At 49.3% G+C, this 19,046-nt stretch overlaps 1 protein-coding gene across 4 annotated transcripts in view; it reads right to left on the bottom strand.

Annotated features, from left to right (window-relative positions):
• LOC149352952 (breast cancer anti-estrogen resistance protein 3 homolog) overlaps positions 1-19,046 on the bottom strand; it is a 280,152-nt gene that overhangs the window by 210,026 nt on the left and 51,080 nt on the right. Inside the window, exon 1 of one of the 4 annotated variants that reach the window (XM_089582168.1) lies at positions 9,429-10,300. The exons of the other annotated variants lie outside the window; for them this stretch is intronic. The gene's annotated coding sequence lies outside the window, so the exon portion shown is untranslated. Of the gene's footprint in view, positions 1-9,428; positions 10,301-19,046 lie in introns of those variants that run through there. 4 annotated transcript variants of the gene reach the window in all.

The following is a 19,046-nucleotide window of genomic DNA, read 5'->3' as shown; positions in this document are numbered from 1 at the left end:
CACATTAGAATTTCAGCTGATACAAATTACCGATTTCGCATTAACCGTTCTTACGTATTTCACTCTTTTCAAATCGAACTGAGAACTTCTTGGAATTGTTCGCAAAGTGTCTCAAATATAGCCTTGCATCTTGCGAGTGTGAGAACCGAGCAAAGGGCGAAGCAGTCAGCGAGCTTTCCCAAAACAACTAAATATTTGTTATCAAAGTTTTCGCGCAGCCACATACCCTTCGATTTGCTCACTATCTCAAAATTTAGTGGTAAATACGGATAAAGTTTCGAATGAACTTCGATAATTCCGGAAGCCGGCACTCGAGCATACGAGCGTATGGCTTGTGTGCAAAATGTCGGAACTCATGGACAGCGGAGAGCAGCGGTGTCTCAAGACGCATGCAGGGTAGTTCTTTGTCTCCAGCTTCTTCTTTCTTTTTAGCGGCGGATTCAAACACATCTCGGCTTTACCAACGCTGCAAGGGATCTTCGCAGCTTCCTAAAAGCGGAACTTGTTCTGTAAACCCTGCATCTTTCGGGATAGATGAAACAGTAGCAACTAGTCATTCAGAAAACGTCACCGAAGACCCGAGCATGGCGGATGAGCAGAACATGACTACCTCGAAACATGCTCCCTACGAAAGAGGTCGCCGGTTCGCTCAGCGCACGGCCACACCTCATCTTTCTTTTTTCTTCATTCCCGTTCACACTGCGCTCGCTCCCCAAGCAAACTTCCCAGCAGTCGCACCACGACCAGTGCGGCTTGGACAAGACGACCTCGCCACGCCGAATTGAACCCACTCGGCGCAGACTGGCGCTCGTGCCGGAGTAATTAGACGCATATCGCAGCCGATGCCAGGGTCGGCGCAGGAGGGGCGCGCTCGGCTCGGCACTTCGCGCAGCCCGCGTCGTTATGTAAACACATGCAAGCTCGTTGATAGCTTTTCGCTTTGGGCCCGCAGGCAACAGACGCAGGCCTCTCGCTATTGCCTCGTTGTGGCGCAATACGTGACCCGCTCCACACGCAACGCTAAGCTCCGCGAGCGGCCCTGCCTCTCAGTACCTGCGCGGCAGGCGGGATAGTAAACCGAACAACAATCACGCAGGGCGTTTTACGACCCAAAAGCCTCACCGGCTTTGAGCCGCGGCAGCGGCCACAAGAGCTGCAACAGATGCAGACCGCGACGGCCGAGGAAGTCGCACCTTCAGCGTGCATCGGCATTCCGCTGTACGGATACCGAGGCACTCAGTACGCGCACCGTTCTGACATATACAAACCCATTGAAGTCAAGAATCTGAGCCGCTACCTGCGTGCTCCTTTGGCGCACTTCTGCAGGCACCTTCTTCATACAAACAAGTCCCCACTGCATCTGCGCATGCACCAGACGGAGGCTGTGCACTAAAAGGATCGGACTCGCCAGTTGCTCCTTTCGACTATTGGCAGCTTTAAGTTGAGACATATGCAACAACAGTTAGCAAGATATATGTTGATGGGGCCGCAGGAGCTGAAGATTGCTGAGGAAGCCTGAGTCCTTCGATACCCTGGTTGAGGTTAACGAATTTGCTGTGATATACGGCTGTCGCGGCTGGCGTAAGGAAGCGGTAATTGGAGACCACTAGAGGAGGTACACTGTAGAGAACGTCAACTTTGTAATGAGGATGATGACTTTCTTCGGGCACATTAGCTAATGTATAAGTGATTTCCTCAATATAAAGCGCAACATTCAGCTGCACTTCGGACAGTATTATTGTGTACAGGGCGAGCACTTAGCGCGTGCGGACGTGAGGACTTGCGTGCGTTTTCTTCACCAGCGTTTGAGTTAATGCCCAAAGAGTAAAAGAGTGAGGAGCGCCTATTCCTCTATTCAAGTAGCCCAAGAAACTATCAACAAGCAGTCACGTTTCCATGACTGCGCAGCCGACTGCAGTAGCCGTCACAATTGCGGTAATTAGAAAAAAAGAAAGGAGCCGGTTTCGCCTTCGCGACTGCTTTGCAAACTTGCAGTGCACTTTGTAAGGTGTGCCAGAAATTTAATCTTCCAGCCGACTCAGTGCCCTCCTCGGTTGCGAAAAAGCAGTGGAGCGCACTATAACGCTAAACTGAAACCCTAGAGAGTGGTCGCCCACGAATCGCTCGGCTCCGAGAGCAAAGAGAAACGTTCTGTAGCAGGGATATTCTATACAGCGCTGTCCCGCGCTATCTGCAACGTAGGCAGTGAGGCCGCCAGCAGGAAAGTCGTAGGTGCTCAGTCAAATCTCATACAGGCGGTTAAAAAAGAGAGGGGAAGGACGACGGCAACCGAAAAGTCCGACCCAAATACGTCCAACGTGCCGACTTACGTAAGCGGAAGCGGCCACCCCGGTTTTCCTCCAACAACAGCGGCGGCGGCAGCTGCGACGACTGACCAACGGGGGCTCCTCCTCGTTCCCGCGAGGAATCAATTGCTCGCTCAGTCGCGCACACGGGCCGTGTCCGTTTTCCGGGCAGAAAATAGCGGCGCGGGTTTACGCGATCGCGCGCGCACACGGGGCGCGAGCCGGAAGCGTCGCTCCCGACACGCCGCACACAAGCATACGACGCGCACAGGCGGCGGAACCCCGAGATGCTCAATGGCCATATGGCCGGACGCCAGGAATAAACCGCCTCATCGGACGCCTGAATGCAGCCAGCGCGTCAAGTACGGCTGTGGCGGCTCGTGCAAACCGCCACTTGACTGACGCGTGGCCCGCGAAGTCGAGGCGAACGCAGGGTTCACGAGCGCCCCACCTACGCTGCGCTCGGCCGACGTCAAGAGTGCAACACGTCATAGGCTTGGTTTGGACGAAAGACAAAGCGCATGAGGCATGCTGCAGTGGTCATCAGCTAGCGTGCAAGCATTAAGCAGCGTGCCGCCTAGGCTTCCTTCCCAACCAGTGCTTACGCGAGACACTCCCGTAGTGCAAACGCGACTGCCAGCGGGGATGTCTGCGTTCACAGGCTCATCCATCAAATGGCAATGACATGCGGAAACACGTGATCTCAGAGCCAGGTTTCGCATAAACTCATACAAGGTAGCACAGGAAGTAAAGCGGCGGACTTCACTCGACCAGTTCTACAAAAACGCTCAAATAACCTCGTTTCGGCCAAAGTCCAAAATGAAAGAAGTAAGGAGTTTAGGGACACGCGAAGCACGAAATGTGATGCCTCAGGTGGTCACAAGCACGGAAGGATTGAAGGGCATACGATCCGTGGGACTCAAGCAACCCACTGGACGCGCAACAGCGGCTGACGACGATCGGACGACGATGGTGTTGCATACCCTAGGAAGGGAGAATAAACTCCGAAGTGTCAGAAGTGCTAGAGAAGGCCAACTGCTTGGCGAAGCGCACAGCTCCGCGGTTTTTGGTCGCAGTGAGTCCCTTACTTCTCACAGACACCTTTAATCGCTTGTGCTAGAAGAGACCTGAAACCGCCTCTGCGCGACATTATCCAAATATATTCGTCTCGAAGCGGAGCGAATTTCAAAGCGCTGTAAATTCCTGGTCAAACGCTACCGATAAGCTGCAGTCGAGAAACCGCGCCTCGCGGCTCCGTGACAAAGCTCAAATATTGCGAAGGCGAGGTTGCAGCAGCGTTAGCGTGAATGGCACGCGCCGTGACTAACGCGTGAGACATCGTACACCGAAGCACAAGGAGACACTTCTGGCGCCACTGGCTGATGTCACGCACCACTCGAGGCAAACCGTGCCGAAAGAAACGTCAAGCGCTGTCAGGGAGAACAGACCCAGCCTTTGTCTGCGGGACCACTGACGTGTCCACGAGGCGTTCCCATCGTCCCCATTCCGCCGGCCATAAGCGCTGCGAGTAATGCGTCGCCCTTGGACTGGCCGAAGAAGGCATGCGGGTGGAGGAGCGAACGCCTCGGTCGCGCAAGCGCATGCGAGAAAGTGGAACGCGCAGATATGAAGCCGCACACAAGACCTTCATTTGCAAGAACCGCAAACCATACCTGCAGGAGCAGTGAACGGGTATGCCATGTGGGGTGAAACTTCCCGGAGCCGCACATGGGCTACGATGGATACCGCAGTAACGAGCTCCGGATTAATTTAGACGATCTGTGGATCTTTAACGTGCGCTGAGATAGAATAACTTTTATTGAGGAAAAGAAAGTGACGAAGACGTCCTCTGTAAGAGGGCCTCCTAGTCCAGTAGCCATCTGCAGGCAGCCTCGGACTGGGTCCGGTAAACCAGGACGATCTGGCTTTCAAGGTCTACAGCAAAGAATTTCACAAACGAGATTATCTTTAACACTTTGCTGTAGATTTTATCGTAATTTAATAGACTGCCCAATTTCTTACATTCCACGTTCGACGTACGAGGTATGTATTAAAAGCTTTACCTCCCCCTAATTGTAATCGCCGCCAATCACGCTCGACAGACATCACAGCAACGCGGCGTAGCACTTGCGCGGCAGACGCTTCACGCTTGCAAAGGGTATATAAAACTGAGTTAAGCGCACGTGTACTGCCCAGCCAGATTGTCCTCACACTCCTTCGTGAAGAACTCGTTAAGGGAAACGTACTAGCCTGCAGCCTGCGAGAAGTGGTGCGTTATTTATCCTTACAATGCGGTCGCTGAACCAAAAACAGGCGCCTGCGTTTATTTCTGCAATGTGGACAACTGAAAATGCCGAGTGGCTCAGTGTACACGACATGAAGAATGCGTGTGAAGTGACGCAAGGCGCGTTTTGGGCAGCAATGGCTCGTTTCGAGCGGTGGTAAATTTTCATTGAGCAAGCAATGTGTTTTTGTTTTTTACTTGTTCCTGCACATTAGGCAAAAAAAAAAAAAACGGACACTCTCTTCAGCCCTCACTCAACAAGTAGATAAGTTCATGCGTATCTTAAAAAAAACTTATCTCCCGGTTTTCCTCTGAGCTGCCGATGTCAAAAGATTCCGTGGACCCAACCCGCGCAAGCCTACTAGTATACTGTTTTCAAAGCCCGGTGCACTTAATGAGTGAGTAATTATTATTAAATACAGCTGGCACAAACGCCTGTTCACGGAAGAGATCCCATTTTCTGGTGCACTTATTGCAAAGCACTTTAGTTAGGTTGCCACTAGGGAAGTTCAAAGGAACGCGAAACCGAACACAAAGAAAATATATCTGAAACAAAACTTTTCAGTTCTATTTACGCGATACCTGTATCGAGGAAACGCAAAAAGTATTTCCTGTTAAAGCGTAATATCAGATACACTACCGTAATTTCAGGACTATAGTCTACACCCCGCGTATAGTCCTCAGGGGCCTGGTACAGTCTGCGAATCAGTAAGGGCGCCGAAATATTAATGTGCTTAATTTACTTTGGCTGGAGTACTTTTTTTTTTCCCCGTCACTACAAAAAACTAGTTTCAGAACCCGGCATGATCAGCATTAATCAGGTTACTGAAGCAAAGGTGGTCTATCATATCAATATTGACAAAAGGCTCGTCTTCTGTGTCTTCTTCGCTCCAATTCTCTTTCTCCAAAAGCGCACCAGAACACTTTGTTGGCAGCTTGTGACACCAGCGAGGCTAGTATAAATTCTTTGTGAAGTGAGACGCCGATGATAGGCACTGTAGGGAGAAGGTTTGGTTTGGTTTATGGGGTTTAACGTCCCAAAGCGACTAAGGCTATGAGAGACGCCGTAGTGGAGGGCTCCGGAAATTTCGACCACCTGGGGTTCTTTAACGTGCACTGACATCGCACAGTACACAGGCCTCTAGAATTTCTCCTCCAAAGAAATTCTAGCCGCCGCGGCCGTGATCGAACCCGCGTCTTTCGGGACAGCAGCCGAGCACCATAACCGCTGAGCCACCGCGGCGGCACACTGTAGGGAGAAGACATGCGATGTTCTTCCAATCGAAATAGTTGCTGATGGTAGTAATCAAGCGTAGAACCAGTAAATAAATTGCGCAAGTACGACCATAGAAAAAAAAGAAAAACTCGTAATAGCGAGAATAGTGGTGGGCATGACAAGTTGCAATAGGAGATTTTGAAAAAAAAAAAAAAGCTGAACTTTACAGTCCTCACTCGCAGGTAGGCCACACAGCGTAAAATTTTAACATTTGTGTACGTATAGTCCGCGAACTGTGTACAGGAAAGTGCGATATATATTTAATATGACACTGTACGCGCAATTTCAAAATTACTTACATTTGCAGTTGCTGCGAGGATGCCCAGCTTACACGATCCGGTCACTATAAGCGTTAAAATGGGACGCCGATAAAAGAAACTATGTGCCATAACTAGCAATGGAAGGCATTACGCCGGACTATAAAGGCATGCAACGCAACCGACTTAAGCGCGGTAATGTCTGCCGCAGCTGACCTCGATCTTAGACGCGATATATGACGAGTTATTTTTCGAAATGCGACAAAATCCACCTTAAAAAAGAAAAAAAACCTTGAGAAGACACAAATTTTTTATGCGCAGAAAAACACTGGAAGCTTGTACGAGATATGCTTTAAAGTACTAGCTATATCACCCGCTGAATTTAGACAGTTTTTCGAAGGAAATATCTACGGGTGAACTTATAATTACAGCCGAACTTCACAAAAAAAAAAAAAAAGGCAGACGACGACACAAGTACTTTTTCAATTATCAGTTTACTAAAAACCAGCACCTTTAAAACATGTCAAGGAACAGCGAACAAGAAACAAAGAGAAAAATCACCAACAAAAACCGATAAAAGCTAGGACTTAATGAGGCCATAAACCCGAAAAAAAAAAACACCAAAAATTTACAGAAAAGGCAAGGTAGTCAAGTTCTTTTTAGTATATCTTCCAGTGCGCATTGCCGAAAATGTAAATCATGTCGGCCTATTTATTTCCTACGACACGACCATTTCAGGGATAAGCGCGCACGCGAAATAACCGAGGCGTTCCACATTTCGAAGAAAGGCCCCGATTGTGTCGGTCAGCGCTCCATTACCTTGTACGAAAAGTAACTTGACTAGCCTGCCCCCTGACTTCTGTAGCTTTTAGCTGTTTGTTGTTCTTGTGTTGTGGTCCGGTTAGGCAATAGCTATTATCGGCCTCGGCCTTGCTGTTTTTGCTTTGTTCTCTGTTCGTTGTTTCTTGGCATGTTTCAAAAGTGCTTGCTATTGTTTATGCGGGCTCAACGTCCCAAAACAACTCATGCTATGAGGGACGCCGTAGTGGAGGGCTCCGGAAATTTCGACCACCTGGGGTTCTTCACCGTGCAGTGACATCGTACAGTAGACGGGTCTATAGAATTTCGCCTCCATCAAAATGCGACCGCCGCGGCCGGGATCGAACCCGCGTCTTAAGGTTCAGCTGGCGAGAACCATCTGAGCCACCGCGGCGGCGCAGTGCTTGCTTTCAATAAAACAATTTTGCTGGGAAAAGCGTCTGTGTCGTCGTGTTCCTTTCTGCGGTCGTCTTGGTTCGAGCTTCTCTCTAGAGATGCTACAAAAATAAATATGACTTATTCCAGAATAATGTTTCTAACTGCTCACTGTCATTAGGAGATAAGGCTTACAGCGAAGGCGGGTAGAGCTTTTAATAAGGCAGCCCTATTCTTTTCGCGGAGCGTATAACAAAAATAAAAACAACAAAAAGAAATCCCACCGCCGATATTTCCTAAGGGCTACCCAATAGTGAATGACGAAGCCGAAAGCCGTGAAACTTCAGAAGTGCAACCCGACGCATTTGACCAAAGCACAAGTGTCCCGGCGATCCAATACCACTACTGGCGAGCAGTGCTCCGATGAAAATTACATGGGCATGCTATTTGCTGTGCCCATGGTTAACACCAGCCTGTTCTACTCGACGTTTAACGGGGCTGACCAATAGCCCACGCGCTGGCACGGTCACTGCCTCCGACTATAAACGACGGCCTGAGCGAGCAGTTTACTTATTATATAATAAATCCTGCGCGTCGCAGAGCCCTCCCTGCCTTCTTGCAACCGCCGGAGGGCACCGCCGAAAGAGGGCGCAGCGCCCCCTGCCGCACTGTCTCCGACGTCAGCAACGAAACAGCGACACGAAACCCCAGTAAGGACGCTCAGAAAGCTGACGCTCTACTTCGGACATCGAGGCATCTTCAACTTCAACATCTTCACGTTGTTGCTATTGTTTCGGTGGGAAACGACAGTCTCACTGTCCAGGTGTACGACAGCTGCTACGGCCGTCAGCCGATCGTATTCCATACGCTAGAACGGTCGCTTCAAACTGCATGCTATTAAACGCCCCGGGTCTATGGACCATACAGTTCTAACTATACGGCCATAATCTGGCATATCGCCACGCCAACAATGGCCTTTTGTTTTACCTGAAGAGAGGCTGGAGGCCTGCAGCCTGTCTTCAGGCAAAAAATTATTAACTCACGAGCACTGACGAATCCTGAAAACTGCTGCCCCTAACACTTACTCAGAATCAAAGAGGTCAGTGAGTGGTAATGACTGCGTGTGTTGATCAACACGCACAAGTGAACTGCGTCAGCAATAAATTAAATCAATCAAAGCAGGTCGCACTTATAGCTGTTTTCCTTTTAATAATTTTATTCAGCGACAAATAACGAAAAGAGAGAAAAGGTGCTTATTGTGCATGCCGGCCAGCCTTCTCGCTTTGAGCAGTCCGTTCAATGAGTTGAGTAATCTTTATTAAATGGAGCTGGCACAAATGACTATGCCCGTCATTACAGCTGCGCTGAATGTTCAAGAGGCAAATATTTGCCTAGAATAATTCCAACATGCATGCTGCGGCATGATTCAGCGACGACCGCTGTAAAGCTTGGTGCGTCGACCGGAATATTTGCCGACGGATAAACTCAGAGTACGAGCAGACGAAGAGCTCTGAATGCTTAAGGGTCGGAGAAAAAAAAAGAAAAAAGGTCGACGTGAAAAATGACAAAGAATGCGAACTCCGGAAAAAGTCCTTAGCGGTATTTGTTTCGTAACCCGAAACTGACTGCATATAAAACCTCGGCAATATCGACAATTGACGTGGAAATATTTTCTAAGAATAAAATTGCCGTATAGTACTAATGGAGACATGAGCATCTTTTATTTAACAGCAAGCTGCCTCTTCAGAACAGCAAGTTGTAACTTGCGAATTTCGCTGCTTATCATACTGTGTCGTTTACAATGAATACTCGCCGCGCTCTTAACGTATCACAAGGCTGATGGCTTTCATTATGCGAGCCTGCATTTGGAACTTGAAGTTCCTGGAACACAGACTTCATTCAAATTGCGTGGCGCATGAAATATCCCACGGCACAGTGTGCCGGACTTCGAAAGTGACGCGCTGGTTCAAACCGTAAATTAAAGCTGAGCGATAAAGATAGCCAATAAAAGCTTCGCTAGGAGATAACGCCCGCTGCCTTTCTGTCCTTCAGTCGCCGACCAACGACAAGTTGATAACTGTCGGCACCTTCGCCGGAAGATGTGTACTCACAGCGTGCAGAACGTGGCCGAGACGCACACAACAGCTGCTTCGTCCGCAGCCGCTGCCGGTAGACCGCAATCCAGTCCGCACGTGAGAGACAGCTGTTGGTCACGATGGTCGCGCAAGATAGCGCCGTCAACACGGGAACCACCACTTCAAGCGGGCGCCGACGCGCTAAACGGCGGCTGTTTGTTTTCCACGTGGTGGCAAGGAGGCAGTGCGAGTACGTACAAAAACAAACGGCGGGTACGACGCGCCAACGGACCAGCTGATCCCACGCTGTGCCGCCGCAGCAGTACGCCGACCCAACTCGCGACGAGACTACTGCTCGAGTGCTGGCTGCTACACGCGCGCGACGCGGCCAGCGTCGCTGGAACGCAGACGCCGCGGGTTCAAGTTCAAGCAGCCCGCTTCGTTTCCGCGCGCTGCTCGCGCCACCTGTTGAACGTACAGGCAAGCAAACTGTGAGGTCTACGCAGCACAGGCGCGCCTAACGGAGGTACCGCGAACGACGTGTACGCTGGTTTCGCTTTCGTCAGCTAAGGCGAGGTCACGCAGTTGAGCGGCACGGGCGAATTTATTTGTCACTTTCGGACGTGCCATTATGTGTGTAGCCTTCATGCGCCACGGCAGGGCACGTTACAAGATAGTGTGTGATTGCATCGGTAACCACAGCCAATTAGTTTCGCTTGCCTTCGCGTCCAAAAAGGACAAGAAAAACTAATTGCGCATGATCAGGTTTTTTGCGCTGCGGACACGGGCTGTCGAAGGTCATGCTAGGGAACGAACGTTAAACATCGATGCCCAGCGTTTTGTGGATAAGGGTCGCGCAGCGGCAATTAACAAAGAAAATCGCAGATATCAGCGCCATTTCATAAACAGCGCTTGCCAAGACAAAGCATCTAGAGCGTATATCGATGTAGATGCTGTGTTCTCATCTGGGCAGCCAAGGTTGCTAAGCCGCTGCTATTAAAAAAGTCGGACCGACTGCTCTGGGAGGCGCAGCAAGCCCTGTGCTACGCTTCGCGTATTGTGAAGGTCGTGCCGTGGCTTTTGGAGTGCACAAAGTGATCAACTGATGGCGCTGCGTTCTAATATTGTTCATGTTGTTGAATGGACTCGAAGGCAGTCTCATTTCTTCGTGCTGCGTTAGAGATACTTAGTACCTTAGAGGCTTTCTATTATTCTCTCTTCGGCGGTTTGGATCCTTTTATACAGAATGTTTCACCCAATGCTTTACACAATTTTTTAAAATACGCTTTTTGAGTTAGAAGACTAGCGCTCTTTAGCGCATAGCATTGTCACCGGTGTAGTACATCAAAATACAGCTAAGACGTAACTAGTTAGCAGGCTGGTTAACAGATATTGAATAGTTAATTTTTTAACCATTAGTGCTAGGCACGTTAATCATTGAGAAGTGTGTAGCCCGCCGTAAATAATATCCATAATAGTTTTTAGAATTTCGAAAACGTGGCTACCGTCGACGATGTGGCCCAACAAATTTTTGGCTACTTTCATGAGCTACGTGCACTGCAGAGGTTGCTTTGCCTGCAAGCTTTTCAGAAGCGTATGTATCTCGGCACGATGTAGCCAAAAATGGTCAGACGGTTCGAGAAGAGAAATGGAGCAATGAAACCTTTAGGGGCTGTCTTGACCCTCTACACACGCCTTTCTCTCTCTCTCTCTCGGCTAAGCCCCTATGTAAAAACCAGGCAACCGCCTGTGAGTAGACGGGCCACTTGACATGAGAAATGCCGAACAAAAGAAGGCCATAAGATTTTTTTCAAAGGCATTCGAAAAGCACGAATCATGCCCGTTCGCACAACCTGCACTTGTGTGCAATAACAGAATTTTCGAAAAAAAAAAATAATTCTGTCGAATGTTGTGTCTTCCTGACCGCTGGACTGCCGTCACTACAACGTGACAATATTTGTGTCACCTGCGACACGTTCATAAGCTTAAATATATTCGATTTATCTTAACAGCGAAAAGTCTTCCTTGTTCCACCCCGCAATAACCTGTGTGTGCGTGCGTGCGCATCAGCCTACCAGAAAAGTAACAGAGCCTGAAAAGCATTTCTTTTACTAAGGAAATTCCATAACGTCAACAAGATGGAACAACGCCAAAGAAACGCCAGTAAGATGGGGCGAACCGACGACCTGTTCTCATCACTGAGTGCAGCAGTCAGCTGGGTTGGTTCAAGGGAAACCCAAGCTGTGAGTTTAACACATAGCTAGGGGTTGGTCTTTTTGGTTTTCATTTTTTAAGAATTCGGCGCACTTTTTTTCGGTGCTTTTTCAGAACAGAGTTTCCGCTTTTTTTTTTTCGGTGACTGTGGTTTCTTGTGCGGTCAAAAGTCTAATATTTATATTATAAAGTTATTGTATTTTCGTCAGAGCCTGAGCACTTGATTTACAAGTAATTAACGCACAAATGGTCGCGTTTAGAGCTGTGTTTGTAGAAAGAAATGCTACCGCCATTTAAAAGTAACGGAGTTTAATGACGGAACCATCATACACAAACTAAAGTGAAAGTTGACTGCCAAAAGGTGGGTTGTCATGTTATCGTTGGGTGCCTGCACTGGGTTGAGCGAGAGGACGAGGCATCACATAGTCTGCGCGTTAAAGAGAGCGAAAAAACTGCCGCTAAATCGTCGCGGTAGCGAGAACAAGACATTTTTCGTGTTCTGGATCCCCCTCTTACCCCGCGACAAATCTTCCAGGAATACACCTATCCGGGTTCTCCTAGCTTTGCCGACCCCACTGTACGTTGCTTTCAACTCTTGCGTATTCCTTCTCCTTTAGAAAAAGACAAGACAGAAGACACCCTTAAGTTCTCGGAAAGCCGACTCCGCTGCCGGAGAGCCGCGGCCGTGCTCCTGCGCTCGTTCAGCAGGATCATGTGTCGCATAGTTTCGAGGGCGGCGCGCTTCGCCGTAGCTACTCGGCACTGTTTCCGTGTAGCAGGAGCCAGCCTGCTCACCCCCTGCTGTTGCATGCATGCATATCTGCTCCAGCCGCACGCACGCACACGCAATTAGGATTAAAAAAAAAAAAAAGATTGTTTCCCCGCTTCCGCAGAGTCCCCGGATTCTGTCTTCCCCACTCACAAAGTTGCCTCGCCCTAGAGCGTCCTCGACCGCGACGTTAAACATTTCTACTCCTCTGCTGTCAAAGAACCGGCGGGGAAATAAAAAAAAAAACAAGAAACCCGAAATGGACACACATGTCCCGAAAGCGCGCGCAAAACTTCACTGGGCGGAATGGGCGCGTGGCCGACTCCTAACCCCCACCTTTGAATCCGCCTCTGGCGCAAAGAATAATGGCACGTTGTCTATTGTGGCGAAAGGGATTTAAACAAGCTGGGACTCAGCCGAGCCCGGAAGAAACCTGCCCTACTCGAACCGTGGGCTGGGCACGGACTTGCGGGTAAGTCCGGGCCCATGCAGTGCTCTAGCCAGCAGGCGCTCCTGCCATCCATGTCGCAAGCCGCTAGGTTTGCGTCATGTGTGGATTATGGCTTATAACTGGAGGCACACGCAATAAGTGTGGCCTATGAGCGAAGCGGCACATAGTGTGAATGAAAGTAAGCGCGGCATTACGCAATGACTCTCGATGACAAACCCTGGAAACCGAATAGAGATGACGCCGTATTTGCGACAAACGCGGCAGGTCTAACTGGAGCACGAACTTGCGTGCCCTACTTCTGTCAAGCCTGAGAGCCGTTATCGCTTATTTTCCGAGATAGTGCAACAAGCTGACGAGCCTACGGGTGACGTAAGTGGACTTGCACTTCAGTAAAAAGAATCTAGGACGACGAACTCTTTATATGAGCTTAAACAGATTAACATAGTGATGCCGCTTCCTCTTTAACAGAACATTTTATGCTCTTGGCCTCCTTGTGAAATCGTGAAAGAATATGTTTGCGGGTGTATATGCTTTCAAGATCTTTCTTCGTGATTTGCTACGCGCGCTACACAATAAGTCGTGGCGCTAGTCCTACCCGTTTATGAGTGGAGCGCCACACGTAAAGGCCAGCATATTTTTTTTTTTTTTTTGCTACCACATGTCTCAAAGTGTTGAGAATGCGAATAGCATTCAGATCGTCGCCTACAAAGGGAACTGCACTGCTTTACATGAAGCCAACAGTACCCCGCGACTGCAATAAAGCACAACTGAAAGGTAAATGCTGAGTGCTTCGTTTGCACATAGCACTAAAGTATAAGCCAAGAATTGCTAGCCTTTAAAAATTACAGATTTCCCACATCATAATGTAGTACTCGGGATGCAGGGGCACGAAACCTCGCTGGAAACACAGTCCGTCGCACACCGAGCACGATCACCAGGCTGCTCAGCAGTGGCTGTCGACGGTCTATAGCACAACTAAACCCTCCAACGAAGTTTTCCGGTGTCGCTTTCGACTTTCACGCGCAGCGGCGGCTCGCAACTGACGGCGACGCCCGGTCCGACACCCACGTCGATAGCGTCACTTTCGCCAGCGCGCACGGCGAGGTCTTCCCTGCGCAAGTACTTGGCGCTGTTGACTCTTCAAAACACTCTTCCGCTAGCCGACCGCTCCTCGCCCTACCCTCGTCGACTTCGAGTGGGGACACGCGTTCAGCCGTGATCACTAGTGTTCTTGTATATGCCCCCGCAGGGAGCAGAGTTGCGCGAAGGTCCGCCGTTATGTTCCGAGCTCTGCGGGAAAGCCGGTTCTCGTGTCGCAGGAGCCACGATACTCGGGGAAATCTGTGCGTGCGAAAAATTAGCAGTGCTGCACCTGTGACTTCAGCTTCACGGACGGACCGACGGACGTCGGGGTGGGGACAAGTGTCACCTGGCCATTCATTAATTCTTAGCGTGCTCAGTGTCTTCGGATTAAATGCCAACTTTCTTCACGTTTCTAAATACTCCCTTGACCTTCTCCACTAAATCTCTATAGTAGTCTCTTACTTGTGTCTACTTTTTGAAAATTGAGCATGTCCTGGCTGTTCCGAAACCCTAGTGCTTCGCGGATTACTGCGGCGGCATAGTGCACTGAGGGTTGGTGGGTCTTACAATGGATAAGAATATGTTATATTGTTTCCCTGTCTTGCATGCAGCAACAGCAAACGTCATCCGCCGTGTGTAAAATTTTTGTCGGTAACACTCCGTCCTCTCCAGCACCCAGCCCTGGCTTCGAAAAGTCAATCACTCCCTTTGGAGTTGTCAAAAAAGTTTTCCCTTTTAATCTTAGGTTTAGCCATCCTATAGAGCTCCAACGTCTGCTTATGGAGCATTTTCTTTTGGCAGTGAGCATTTACTGAGGATCATACTTTTTATTTCAAGGTTGACTTACTATCGGTTTCCTCCCTTTGATATTTGTATTTATCAGCAAGCCATCTAGTTCTTCGCCTCCGTATAGCATCGATATTGGATCAGTATAAGTACCTGACAGTTTTTTTCACCCATTGCTTCTCATTCATATGCCTCAACTATTCTTCACACTGCGCCTTAATTTTTCTTCACGCGCTTCGAATGTTGACCACCCCATATCACCTTGAACTGCTCATTAGTAGTGTTTCCATGTGCGCCCAAGGCAAGCCTACCGACTGTCCTCTGCTTAGCGTTTGCAAATGTCAAGCCCGGTATTATTGCGCCTTTCCAGATTCCCCGAATAACTTCATATTTGTTGTATCCCCAGAGCCCGCGGTTCTTCACGACAGCTGCGTTTCATTTTGCTTCCTTTATAATTTCCTCCCTCTGGTCTCGCACGTAGTGACTGCCATCATTTATCCATATATCTCGATACTTGTAAGCCTTAGTGATCACGTGCTGTAGTGCCCTGGTGTTAGGCGTGCGAAACAGGGTGACGGAGCTAAGCATGGCTCCTTCGAGGAATTCCTCCAATTAACAGCTTTCGCTGTGAAAGGAAAACGACGCAAACTTACTACCCTCACTCGAAAAACTGCAGTAAGGAGACGCGACGCCATCAGTGCAGCCCCTACCGATACGGAACGACAATCCACCGTATACCAAGAGCTGGCCGCACAAAGTGTAGCCCATCAGATTACATCGTGCGTTAACAAGTCGGGAAATGCGACACCTAAGCCTCTCACATACTGCCAGCTGCCGATAGGCTTCTGGCGAGGTTATTCCCGGGCCAATCAGGAGACCGGGAAGAAGCGCCCGAGGCCCACACAGAAGCGCCCACTTCTGCTCGGGAAGCTCTCGATCGCGCCCTTGCGCGAGCTTTGTAAGCAAACAACGCTTGCCAAGCAGCGCCGGATCAACGCGCTCCCACTGGGGCATTCGAAGAAACGGCGCCCATGTGCGCTAAATGCGGAAGCGGCCGTCCTTGCGTGCAAAAAATAACTCGGCTCCGAAATGTAGCTCACTTTCTTTTTCGTTTTCCTTGCACAAATACGCGTGGCTCATGGCAAGGATCGTGTAAGGTGGGGGAATCCCAGATGCTATCGATAAAGAAATGTGTGCTACGCTACACACCTGGTCACAGCTCTGGTATGTGCTGCCAGTGCAAAAGGTCAGCGCGCGTTAACGAGCATTCTGCTTCACCTAAGTAAGGCAAGCTGTTGCGCATATGCATAGTATAAGAGGCCAAAGCCCGAATATAGAGAGGAGTCGCCCACGGCCGCCGCTCAGAAACATATTCATGAATTTGAGACGTTGGCCTTCGGCTGGGACCAAGCTCTCGGTGAGCCACCTACGCTATAATCTTTACACGCACTTGGAGCAAGTGTACTGGCAGAAGCGACGACTCGAAGTCGTAGTGCGCCGGCACGCCAAAAGAATGAAATCGGCATTCGATGCGGCTCTCAGTTTAAAATGAGGCTTCTAACGCGATAGAGTTAAGGCTCCTGTTTCGCGCCACCTAGGTGACGTGACTTTGTGGCGTCACCACAACCTACCCACCGGATTGTGAGCAAACTGGCCACAGTGGGAGGTGGAAGTTAAATTAATGATTGGTCCCGAGAGGCAGCTCGAGAAGAGCAACCAGAGGCTCACAAGCCTCACCGGTGGCAGCACTCGACATCGCAGGACAGTGGCGCATCGCTTAACCGTTGCACCACTGCGCCAAGAGAGGTATGGGGACTCCCAGGGATCTATGAATGTTAAGTAGAGAATGACCAATTCTGCACATGCGGGCATTAACCCATTAACACTATCGCGTGAAATGTCCCCTCAATTTTTTTTTTTTTTTTTGCGCCATGACCAGAGATATAGGAAATAGCCATATATATACTATGGGCGAAACAGAGTATAACAGGTCGTGCAGACAGCGAACTAAAGTAGAAGGTAGGAGACAGACACAGCGCTACGCCTCCTGCCTTCCTTTTGTGTTCTTGCCTCAGTGCGCTATGAAGATACGATTACAACACATCAATTAGCCCCGCTGTCTGTAAGACGGGGTCATTCAAAAAGAACACCCCCTCTCCTTAATTTTATCTCAGTTCTTTCTTTGTTTTCAGCACGGACTGACGTCCCACGGTTCTTTCTGTTTTTAACTCAAATGAAATTATAGGCGACGCAGCGCTCTCTTCTTAATGGCCGAGGGACTGCTTCTCTTTGTGGCATCCAGTCGGCCTTCACAAGAGCAACACAGCGCTGCAAACTGCAAAATACGATTACTTCAAACCAGCTGAGAAATTAAGGCACGTAACAGATACCCATAGACACTCAGGACTAAAAAAAGTAAGTTAAGGAATGTCGGGCAGTAGGACGGATGATATACTTTCGGCCTACATTATTTTACTTCACAAGGGCAAAGCGTTCTTTTCTCAGAAAAGCGAGAAGAGGCGTGTGACTTCACGCCTGACGAGAAAAGCTGGCGATGGGGGAGACGAAAAAAAAATATTCTCCCTCATGGAACTTTGTGTGAGTGTAAGACAGAGAGAGAGATACTTTACTCCATCCTATATAATATATCAAGCGGGTGAGGGAAACAAAATGTTCCCGAGTCACGTTTATCCCGGAATCGCACTTCAGTTTGGATGCGTGGCTTAAAGCGGGCAAACAGAGCTAGCGCAAGGGGGCGCAGGCTCCGGAGAACTGGGCAGCCATGCTTGAGAACAGGCGAGGAGGAGTGGAGGTAGCACCTGGAAGAATATGGGGAAGGGGGACACTGCTCGGCGCTCCGGCGGGCGGTTGCTTCTTTACGACCGAGGTTCAGGATACACGGCCCAAGGCAGGCCACCATCACTCGCCGAGACTGACAGCGCAGGAAGGTTAGGAAAAAAAAAGCGAAAACAATTGCTCGACGATGCAAACACGTTCGCTCACTCTAAGTGTGTTTTAGGGCAAAATGGTGTGCTGAAAACTTTTTCTGCCTGGCGACAAACCATCTCTCGTCGAAGCCTCTCTCCTCTTGACAGTGCGGCGCTATACCCCCGCGGATAGCGTGGCGCCGGCCTTTATGCGCATAGTATTGTGTGCTTGTAGTCATGCAGGGAAGCCGAGCAGATATGAGCCTGGCTCATTTTCCTGTCTCTCTGTTTCCCCTGCATGCTCTATTCATGTCTGCACTGTTTTTTTTTGCGTTTTTTTTCCCCGGACAACAGCACGAAAATTTTGCCCCTCCAGAAATGGAACGTCAGGGAAATGTGACGCGCCCCGTTAACGGTAACACAGATAACAGGACAGCGTTGCTCCCATCGTTTTGGCAGTTTGACCAGTACGTCTTATGGCGGAGCATTCCTCTCAAACATATCAGATGTTTTGTCACAAAAATGGCGTCTTGCGTGCGAATAACTTATATGCAGGAAATTAACTAATATCAGTCAGCTGTAGCAGCACGGTAAGGGCAACAGGAAAACTCAGAGTTCGCGCAATGCAATTTTTATTCTTTCAGCACACCAAGCGGCCTCAATTCGTCTATTAAAAAGCTATAGTACTTACTTTGTCCTGCACAGCTCATCGCTGTTTTCAAACAGACACGAAAGTGAATTCTGAATATTTCTGCATGGTGTGAAGCAGCCTACAACTATATCAAGAATTCTGGATTTCCTCGTTGTTGAAATGCACAAAGGGGATTGATTCCCTGTCCCGCATTGTGCAGAAATCCTAATTCTTCAGGAAAGCTCTCCCGAGCCGGACACCCGTTTGAGTTCACAAATGTGCGTGCTGCACGTTTTATTCCCCTCAAAGGAGACTTGGAGTTAGCGAGGGCATTATTAAACATAGTTTCATGCACTGCCTGCGGGAGTCCCCGTGATGGTGCGTCAGTACATGGCAGCCAGCGTCATCAATAAACGCAACTTTAATTATAGAACTTGCTGACTACACTGCCGAAATTAAAGCTTTGTTGAACGTTCGAATTCTAAATGGCGAACATTTCGCGAATTCCAAGTTCTTTGGCGTCATGCGATACGATAATGGTGGGATGGCACGCCGACGGCTACAGTGCATGTCGTGCACGAAATTCCATACCAATGTCGCAAATTCCCCTCAATCAATATCGCGCGGTGTTGTTCAGATGGATGCCGAATTACGCACGACTTGTTCCACAGCACGCTAAGTAGAGTGTGAAACGGCAGACACAAACACGGTACCTTCGCGCACTTCCATGTCACCTACACAGATAACTCAGACAGCCGTTCCAAGCTCGTCCACATCTCAGGGTCACTCTCCA

This window comes from Amblyomma mixtum, chromosome 3 (assembly GCF_055824585.1).
Source record: "Amblyomma mixtum isolate Tamu chromosome 3, ASM5582458v1, whole genome shotgun sequence".
NCBI lineage: Eukaryota > Metazoa > Arthropoda > Arachnida > Ixodida > Ixodidae > Amblyomma > Amblyomma mixtum.
This window is presented reverse-complemented; position numbering and strand designations above follow the sequence as displayed.